Genomic DNA, 9,893 nt, shown 5'->3' with positions numbered 1-9,893 from the left:
GACCCTGCACGTTGAGACAATAACTCAGTGGTGGGTCCCTCTCTCGGTGGCTCATTCTGGATCAAACCAGGGACGTCTCGTTGAACCTGACTCGCATTGCACGTGGAACTATCCACAGAGAGGCCTGGGGAGGACGGCATGACATCAACCATACTATCATCCACTTCATCATCATTACTCCTTGAACCGTGAAACTTCTTAAACAACGATATATTGCGAGTCACAGTGCCACGCTGGGCAACAACAGCAGACCCATTCCTCTGAATGATTTTCCACGGGACACAATCAAAAGGCATGCAAAATTTGCTGCCAGGTAGGGTTTGTGTAAGCAATACCTGATCTCCCACCTTGAGATCGGACACAGTCGCTCGTCGGAAATGGCTCATTCGCTGATTAGACAGCCGTCTCTTTTCCTGCACTAGATCAGGAGCCAGGGCAGGGGGACTCCACGAAGAGTGATGAGGAATGGCATCCACAGACGCTCTCCCAAAGGCCAGGTGACTGGGGGCCCGATTAGTGGTAGAATGAGGAGTGTGTCGATAGTTCCGTAGAAATTAGAAAATGGCATAGTCCACAGCCTGACCCACAGCGATTGCAATTCTAATCACTTTGTTTAAAGTCCGCATAAACCGTTCCACCTCTCCGTTGGCTTGGGGCCAGCGTGGGGTGACTCTGCGATGACGGGTGCCTGTAATCTTGAGATATTCAGCCAGTTCCTTACTTTGAAAAGGGGGTCAGTTTTCTGTTTTTATCTCGGCGATCAGACCATGAGTGGCCATGGTTTTCTCGAGACCTGAAATTACCACTTCCGCAGTGAGGGCAGGGATGATCTCCACTTCTGGATACTTAGAGAAATCATCAATGATGACCATAGTATGGCGCCCATCAGGCAAACTGCCAAAATCCAAACTAGCGGAAACCCAAGGACCTGTAGGAGAAGGCTCAGTTTCAATAGGAACAGGCTTGCTTGACTCCCCAGTTGCCTGACACCAACGGCACGATCTCACTAGGGTCTCCACTTGCTCATCCATCAGAGGAAACCACACTTTGGACCTGAGACGGCTCTTGGTCTTGACCATCCCTTGATGGCCATTATCGGCTAACTCCACTGCTTTGGCAGTGAGGGAGGAAGGAATCACTAACCGACTTCCTCTCAAAAGGCATCCCCTATCATCAGTAGTAAGTTCGTCTCGGACATTGTACAGACTTCCAATGACCCTTTGAGAATCATTGTTCAGCAAAGGCAACTGTCCTCTAAGACGGTGCCATTGATTGTTCTGCATTGCCACGAGAACCTTTTGCAAACATTCATCGTTAGAGGTTGCTTGAACAATCTCGTCCATGGTCATTGGCATCGGCCGGGACCGGTCAGTGATATATCGGACATACTCCTCTGTTTCCTGCGCTTCTTCAACTTCTATAGCAGAAGCAACTCTTGGATGCCTTGACAAATAATCTGCTGGATTCTCCGACCTTGGGCGATATTCCAACTGGCACCGATAGTCCTGCAACTGCAACATCCACTTCTCAATTCTCGGAGGCGGCTTGGATGCAGTTCCATTGAACAGAGGAAGTAATGGTTTATGGTCCGTAGTTACCACAAACGGGCGGCCATATACGTAGAGATGAAAGTGCTTGCAGCCCCAGTGCACAGCAATCGCTTCCTTTTCAATCTGGGAATAACGTTGTTCCGTTTCAGTGAGTGACCGACTGGCATACGCAACAGGAGACCACGTGTCTCCGCCCTGATCTTGCAACAACACAGCGCCTAGCCCCTTTGGACCAGCGTCCACGGCAATCTTTGTGTTTTTCTTGGGATCGAAATATTTCAGAACCGTTTCACTGGATAAAGCCTCCTTGATACTGTCAAAAGCGGCCTGTTCTGTCGTACCCCACCTCCAAGGCTCAGTAGATTTAGTGAGGCTTCGTAAAGGCTGAGTAAGGTTAGACAAATCCTTCATAAATCGTCCACAATAGTTCACCATTCCCAGAAAACTTCTCACCTCTGTGACACTTGTAGGAGGGAGAGCCTTCTTGATGTCATTCACCTTTTCAGGATCAGGGGCTACTCCATTGGCGGAAAAAGTATACCACAAAAATTGGATTCTATCCTTTAGAAACTCAAATTTTTGGCGGTGCAGGGTGAGTCCAGAATCCTGAATTCGCTGGAGGACTTTCTGTAATCTGGAGTGATGCTCAGCAACAGTCGGAGCATGGACAAGAATGTCATCACTCACATTTAGAGTTCCAGGCAAACCAACTAACAGCTGTGAATAACGTTCTGGAATACTTCCGCAGCACTGGACACCCCAAAACTTAAACGTTTATATCTTCTGAGCCCCACATGTGTGGAGAAGGTTGTGATATAACGGGATTCTTTGGCTAGCACTAACTGGTGGTACCCTGATCGGAGATCCAGCTTCGAAAACCATTTGGAGTCACTGAGCTCCCCCAGTATGCCATCAATCGTAGGGGTCAGATGCCTTTCTCTCTTGATGGCAGCATTCGGGAGGCGCATGTCCACACATATTCGTACCTCACCAGGCTGTTTGGGTTTCCTGGCCACCACAATCGGGGATACCCACGGAGTAGGCCCTGAGACTTTCTCAATAATTCACGCTTTCTCCAAACTGTCCAACTCTCTTTCCACTTGGGGTCGAAGGTGAAATGCCACTCGCCGATGGCGTAATGCTACCGGTTGCACAGTTTGGTCAATGTGTAATTTGATCTCTCGGCCTTTTAGACACCCTATTCCTTTGAATACCCCATCATATCGGACGATCAACTCAGACACCGATTCCTTGTGGATACTCAACGCAAATGTCACAATCTCTAACTCTTCCGCAGCCTTGCAGCCCAACAGCATACCAGTTCCTCCCTCTGTCACATAGACTTTCGCAGGCGTGGACTGTGACCCATGGGTGATGACGGTCTCAAACACGCCTCTCAGAGCTAAAGGTGTGCTTTGCCCATAAGCATACACCTTGACATTCGCTTTCGTCAGTGCGGGTGTTGGGGACATTCGGCAGTGTTCGTCAGCAGCCAGTAGATTTATGGATGCTCCCGTGTCCACCACTGCGACAATCTCATGCTGACCCATGAGGATCTGGCATTTTGGAAGCTGTGTCTGACGATGGCTGGTATGCTTGACCGCAAAGAGCGAGTGTACGACATGAATTACTGCTTCGTCATCATCCATATCACTTCCCCGCTCCAACTTCTCTGGAGGGGCTTCTTCTCGGGCCACGTTGATGGATGCACTTCTCATGTTTCTTGACCGACAAACCTTTGCGAAGTGGTTCATCTTTCCGCAGTTAGAACATACTTTTCCTCTCGCTGGGCACTCGGATGATCTATGTGGTATCCCACCACAGTATCCACATTGCTTTGTTCTTGTCTTCTTACCCATTTGTATTGGCCACCTCTTCCTTGATGGGACGCTGTAGGGCGGCTTCCATGTGTGAAGCTCTAGCTCTCGACAGCTCTTTGGTACGGCCCAACTGTAAAATATCCGGTAAGGACTTTCCAGATTCCTCGAGGATACGTTCCCTAAGCCTAAGGGACGCACGCCCTTGGATTATCTGTCCTCGGACCTCTTCAGTCTCATCCGGGAATCTGCATGTACTTGCTAATTCTCTTAGTCTTATGTGAAAAGCATCTAGCGATTCTTCAATTTGTTGCCTCGCTTGTCTAAATATGAACCTTTCATAGTCCGTGTTGACCATGGGTTTGAAATGTCTGCTGAGCGCTGCTATCAGCGTAGCATGTGTTTTGGGTTCATTCTCCACTAGGTTTTTGGATATTTTGTATATGTCTTTGCCTCCTATGTGGATCAGTAACGCACGCTTCTGGTCATCTTCTACTTTGGTAGCCTCAAAAAAACAGGAGTACTCTTTCTACCCACTCTTTCCACTTTGGAGCCTGGGCAGACGGTGCCCCTTCTACTACAAACGGTTCAACTGGAGGTATGGCGGACATTGTGACTTGTTGGGCTCAAACCTGCCAGGTAATTACCAGCTGTAAGTGTGCTATGTCTGTGGTGAGCACAATTGTGTCCTTCTGTGGTTCTTTCACTCTTTTTTTTTTTTTTTTTTTGAGAACACAAAAAAAAAAAAACTCTTTTTTTTTTTTTTTTTTGAGGAGAGCCCTCCGGTTCTTAGTTATTGTGCCTGTCGACGTAGAGATCCACATTCAATGCTTGGATCTCACCAGTAATCCAAATTAGAGCCGGCACGAGCACCGTGTCATGTACGGCCGCCGCTCTGTATTCTGTTTTTTCCTTTAGAACAAATAGAGCCGGCACGAGCACCGCGTGTTCAGTGGCCGCCGCTCTATTTGTTTGTTTTTTTTAAAAGATAAAGGGCCGCGCCTCCATCGCACGCGCACCGCGTGTTAGGCGGCCGCAACGGAGCGCTGCCCGGGGCGAGGGTTCGCTCACCCTCGTCGCCAATTTGTTGTGTTGTAGCTCTCAGAAGAGCTACAACACGACAGGGAATTAAATGCGCCTGGAGCGGATCAAATTAAACTCACGCGACTCCGTTTTAAAATCTTTGGGTCGGCGTGGTCTGGTGAGGCCGCAGTCCGTGATGCCGCCGGCAACACGTTGTTCGTGCTGATCTCCATGCTGCGACTGCCCCCGACCACGCCTCTTTTTATTTTTATAACTCCGGGCCGGAGGCCACGGAGGAAACCACACAACACTAACTCAGAGGGGAAATCCCTCGGAACATCCGGGGACTCCAACATGAATCATTATGTAACGGTAACACACCCCTCAGGCATTATTGAGTGTCGGCTGGCCGGTTACGTCACCGGCCATAGACACTACACCCTGCAAGCACTGTAAAAGGCTTCCAGATGCCCGCCTTCAACCACCGCCCGTGTTTTGCGTTCCTGCCCCCCACCCATACCTGCAGGGCAGGCACAGGCCGCAAAAAGAGTTCATTTTGAATGTTTTGGACGTATGTTAGAACATCATGCAGTGATATGACTTCTTACCACAGTGTGTATCACGTGCCGGCACCGAGCACTTTGTTTTCTTCATTTCATTTATTGACCACATACACTGAAGAATGGAATTATTTTATGGTTCCGTTTTTTGTATTATCCTCCAATTCTCAGTGATTGAAATACATTGTTTCAGTAATTTGCAGATAGGGACTGTGGTCTTCTTTAACAAGGAGGCAGACCAGGGGCAAATCCAATATAAACAAGCATTGGCACTGTTAATACATTTGTGTATATCAATAAGAACTGCCCCACAGCCATACACAAATAAATTTACCTTGCCAGTGCCTATAGCTGTCAGATTGCCGAGACCTCTTGGCTTTGCCAATGCTTGTTTGCTATGGAACAACAAATGGCAAATAATAACAGCTTTGTAGTGGCCTCATCCTCTAGCCCTTCAGTTCTACGTTCCTGAGGTCACCAACAAAACCCAGTTTTATTTTTATATTTACCTTTGGCTGTTGTAATTTCCACAAAAGAAGGTGAGTGCCAGGAAGAGCACTGAGCACACCAACTGATAATGCCTGATAATGCAATAGGCCTGGTCCTCTGGTTAACAAAGAGCTTGTGTTGGACATGAATGTTTGCTGTGTATAGTTTTGTGAGTGAGAGCCATTGCAGGGCCCTTCCTATACATAAATTATGGTGCAGACATGTCCAACCTACACAATGCTGGTCAACAATTATTTATTGTTTCACTTTATTGCATTAAATGGACATAACTTCTGTTTGCTACTTCAGATAATGCGTTATTCAAAGATAATGCGTCATTCACAGTGTGACACAGTAGGGTTTAAAATATCACACATTCACACGCTAAAATGATGACAATGTCACACACAAGCAAGCTGAAATCTTGGCAGCATTCAGGGTCACAGTTAGGGCCTGATTTAGAACTCAGCGAATGGGTATATATCCTGTCTGCCGAAATCTAAAGCCCATAGAATTTAATGGGATTCCGATTTCGGAGTACAGGATATCACAGTTGTGACAGAGCAATCCATCCACTGAGTTCTAAATCACGCCCTTGGTTTGTTCAGGACGTGATATCCCCAAGGTTAATGAAAAAGCCCATCTCTTTTGGGTCGGGCAGTTTAAGTTACGCACCCATGGAAGTCTCCGTGGGTTTACTTGCGCTGTACAGCGCCTCTACCTAGACTGGGGAACACACAGCACTGGCAATGAGGGTGGTGCAACTTCGCCTACTGCAGTGCCTGCTCACCTCCTGGACTGCTCCCTCCTGCTGAGAGTGGTGGTCTGACCCGCTCTGATGCCGCAGTCCTTGCTCCTCCTGCTCAGGCCCCACTGCAGGAGAGCATAGCATTAGTGTGTCCAGCCCGCTGTCATTTCTCCACTTGGTGGGATTTCCCAGTTTCCCGGTTGGACTGTGCACCTACCTTCATCATAAATAAGGGACCCCCTGCTTCAATACTGTACCGGGGCTGGGAAAACACAACCTACTAAAGAAAGAAATTATGTATGCTTTAAAGTCCACAGAATATTTATAGGTTCAGAAAAGCTCATCTTTATATTACTGTTTTATTAATTATTCCTTTTCTAATTAATTCCATTTAACAAACTATTACCCATTATTACCATAATTTGTTTAATAATTTGTAACATAATATTACACTAAGAATATCCTGAAATTCTCACAATAAAAGGCCATAGACTGCAGGTCTCATAAATAGAAAGTATATCATTCTAAAATCACTCTAGCACACTCATTGTCAGTCATCCCACGCACATTTTATCACTCCCATTCATTTCCTCATTTGGTTTTCATAAACCATATGCATTTATTATGAAACATATCTCCTATTGCAAGGGTGTTAGAAATGGGGTTTCTGGTTGGCTAGGGTATGCACCTAAGCCAGGCAGAACCCACCCACTCTAGTCAGCGCCACGGAGTGAACCCCTGCTCACCCCCTTGGTAGCTTGGCATGAGCAGTCAGGCCTAGCCCGGAGGCAATGTGTAAAGCATTTGCACAACACACACAACACATGTGGTGCAATAAATGCACCACAAAGGAACACAACACCAAGTTATGTAAAAATAAACTGTGTTGCACAAAACATAATTAGACCAAACATAACACGTCAGTAATACCCTGCTACCCAAGCAGTTGTCAGAACGTTACACTATAGTTACTCTGTAGAAATCAGCAGTAGTAACACATAACACACAGGTTACTTAGTAATCTGCAACATGTCAGGAACTACATTACTAAAGATATGCACGTGTCATAGAAATATCATGAAGGCCCATACCAGGAACATTAGAAAGCATATGGCAAGTAAAAAAAACATGTCAGCATGTCATGCCCATTAAAGGAACATCAGCACATATATGGCACATCATCCAAAGAGACAGGTTAACATATCAGTCCCAGCATGCCCATAAAAGGAACAGGGGCAAAGCATATGTCCATTAAAAGTACCTGTGGTTGATGAAAAGGCACCTCTGGTGCCACGAAGCACAATAAGGCGGCCCCCGGCACTCCTCTACACACAACGGGGGCTTTGCTTTGTTGTAATGTTGGGGGAGGAGGGTAGCACACACCCCTCTGGTTTTTATATCCGGGCCCCTCCTGGGGCCCCCCTTGGACCACAACTGGCCCTCAAAAGGGGGGAGCAAAGGCACAACAACAATTGGGGGCCCTAGAGGTGACCTTGTGGAGCCGGGGGCATCCGGCGAGGCTTCAGCCCCGCCTGCAGTCTCCACAAGCCCAAAAAGAACAAAGGGAATGATCACGCTCCTAGCGCAGGGACCAGGAGAGAGGGATTCCTCCTTGCCTCCATGTCCTGCTTCCAGGGCGTCCTTGGGACCCAAAGGAGACCTCCAATGAGGTCTTCCTTACTCCTGGGGCTGTCTGTGCGCACTCGCCCACACCCGATCTGGTGCGCGAGTGTCTCTGCTCCCTCCTGGGCCCGGGCGATGATCAGGCCCAAGTGAGGGCCTTCTGGTGCCCCGGGGGCACTCCTCGGAGCATACCTTGCCCCGGAGCCACCGCTAGGAGCGCGCTCGCTCCAATTTCCTTTTCTTCATGCCCCGGGGGCACCAAGCATCCCGTTTCACTTGTGCTTGACAAAAACAGCCCACCCGGGCTGCGGCGGTGATTCCCAAGGTGGCAGGGTGCTATACAAACGCAGGGTGAATAAAAGGAAAGCACTCACATGGCGCTAAATGGCACAAGTGTAAAGTGCTCTCAAAGCACCATGGAATAGGTAGGAAGCGCTCTTCCAGGCGCTATAACAGCTGATGGCAGGGGTCAGAGGCCACAGCACCCAGCCCCTGGGGGACACAACAAATGGAGCACAGGGTGGCAGGGCACAGCAGCAGGCCAGCACAAGGGGGATGCAGTCAGTGGCAGTTCCTCCTAGCGACCCAGCAGGTCACAGGTCAGCAAAGCAGCAGCTATCCAAGGCAGTTCCTGGGGAGTCCCTCCAGCAGCATTCTGTGTTCAGTTACAGGTAAGTTAAGTTCAGAGTGTCTCAAAATTGTGGGTAAAAATCCCCTGTACTTATACTCAGTTTTGCAAAGCATTTCCAATAAAGAGGAAAGGGGGTTTCAACCAGCTACAACTGGTTCTGGGGGTGTCCCCTCTCTCCTCCAGCACAGGTTCCAAACATCAGTTGGGGGTAAAAACCCTTTTGTGTGAGGCCAGGGCACAGCCTTTACAGATCCATGTGTGCCCCACCTCCCCCTTCTCTCAGCCCAGGAAGACCATTCAAAATGTAGGTGCACCTCTGTGACACTTCCACCCTCTGTGTGTACAGGCTGTTTGAGAAGTATGCACAAAGCCCAACTGTCACTCTGCCGAGACGTGGCTTGGAGTCAAGCTGCAAAACACCAGAGTTATAAGCACAGAGAAATGCTCACTTTCTAGAAGCGGCATTTCTGTAATAGTAATGAAAAATCCACCTTCACCAGTAGGCAGCATTTCTCACTACCATTACAACCATACCAAACATGCCTACACTACCCCTCATAAATCAGACAATACCACCTGGACATAAGGCTGGGCATTTCCAATGCAGTCTTATGAGACGGCAGCACTCACAGCAGTGAGAAACCAAATAGGCTATCTGTCACCACCAGGACAGGCCACGCAACCAGACACATGTCCTGCCTTCTGCATACATAACACTCTGCCCATAGGGCTAGCGAGGGCCTACTCTAGGGATGACTTACCTGTAGTAAAAGGGGAGTTCTGGACCTGGCAAGTAGATTTAGATGCTAGGTCCTTGTGGCACACAGGTCATGCGCTAGCATGCCTGAGACAGGTTTGAATGGCTACTTCAGTGGGTGGCACAAGCAGCACTGCAGGCCCACTAGTAGCATTTAATTTACAAGCTCTGGGTATAGAGATACCACTGTACAAGGGACTTACATGTAAATTAAATGTGCCAATAAGGTATAAGCCAATCATACCAAGTTTACAAGGGAAAGCACGTTCACTTTAGCACTGATTAACAGTGACGAAGTGCCCAGAGTCATAATGTCAGGCAAAAAAGGTCAGAAAAATTAGGAGGAGAAGGCAAAAAGTTTGGGCAATGATCCTGTAGAAAGGGCCAGGTCCAACAAAGGGTCACTATAATTAAACTGTGCAGCTAGTTCCCTATTATATCTCAATCTGTGATTATTTCCTTTAATGTTTATAGGTTATAAACATTTAATGGGTGTCTAAACAGTTTATCTTCTTTCTTAATCAACATTTATTTTCCATAGAAGCTGTAAATGTGAGTTCAATCAGTGTCTACACAAATTTATCTCTATGTGTGTTTTGGCTAATGCGCCTTCATCAGGAATGCCACTTTTCAATAGACCCAACCCAGCCTCCAGACGACCTGAAGAAACAGGCCCATATTTATACTTTTTTAGC

Source organism: Pleurodeles waltl, chromosome 12, assembly GCF_031143425.1.
Source record: "Pleurodeles waltl isolate 20211129_DDA chromosome 12, aPleWal1.hap1.20221129, whole genome shotgun sequence".
Taxonomy (NCBI): Eukaryota; Metazoa; Chordata; class Amphibia; order Caudata; family Salamandridae; genus Pleurodeles; species Pleurodeles waltl.
The sequence above is the reverse complement of the archived record's forward strand: the minus strand, read 5'-3'. Positions refer to the sequence as shown.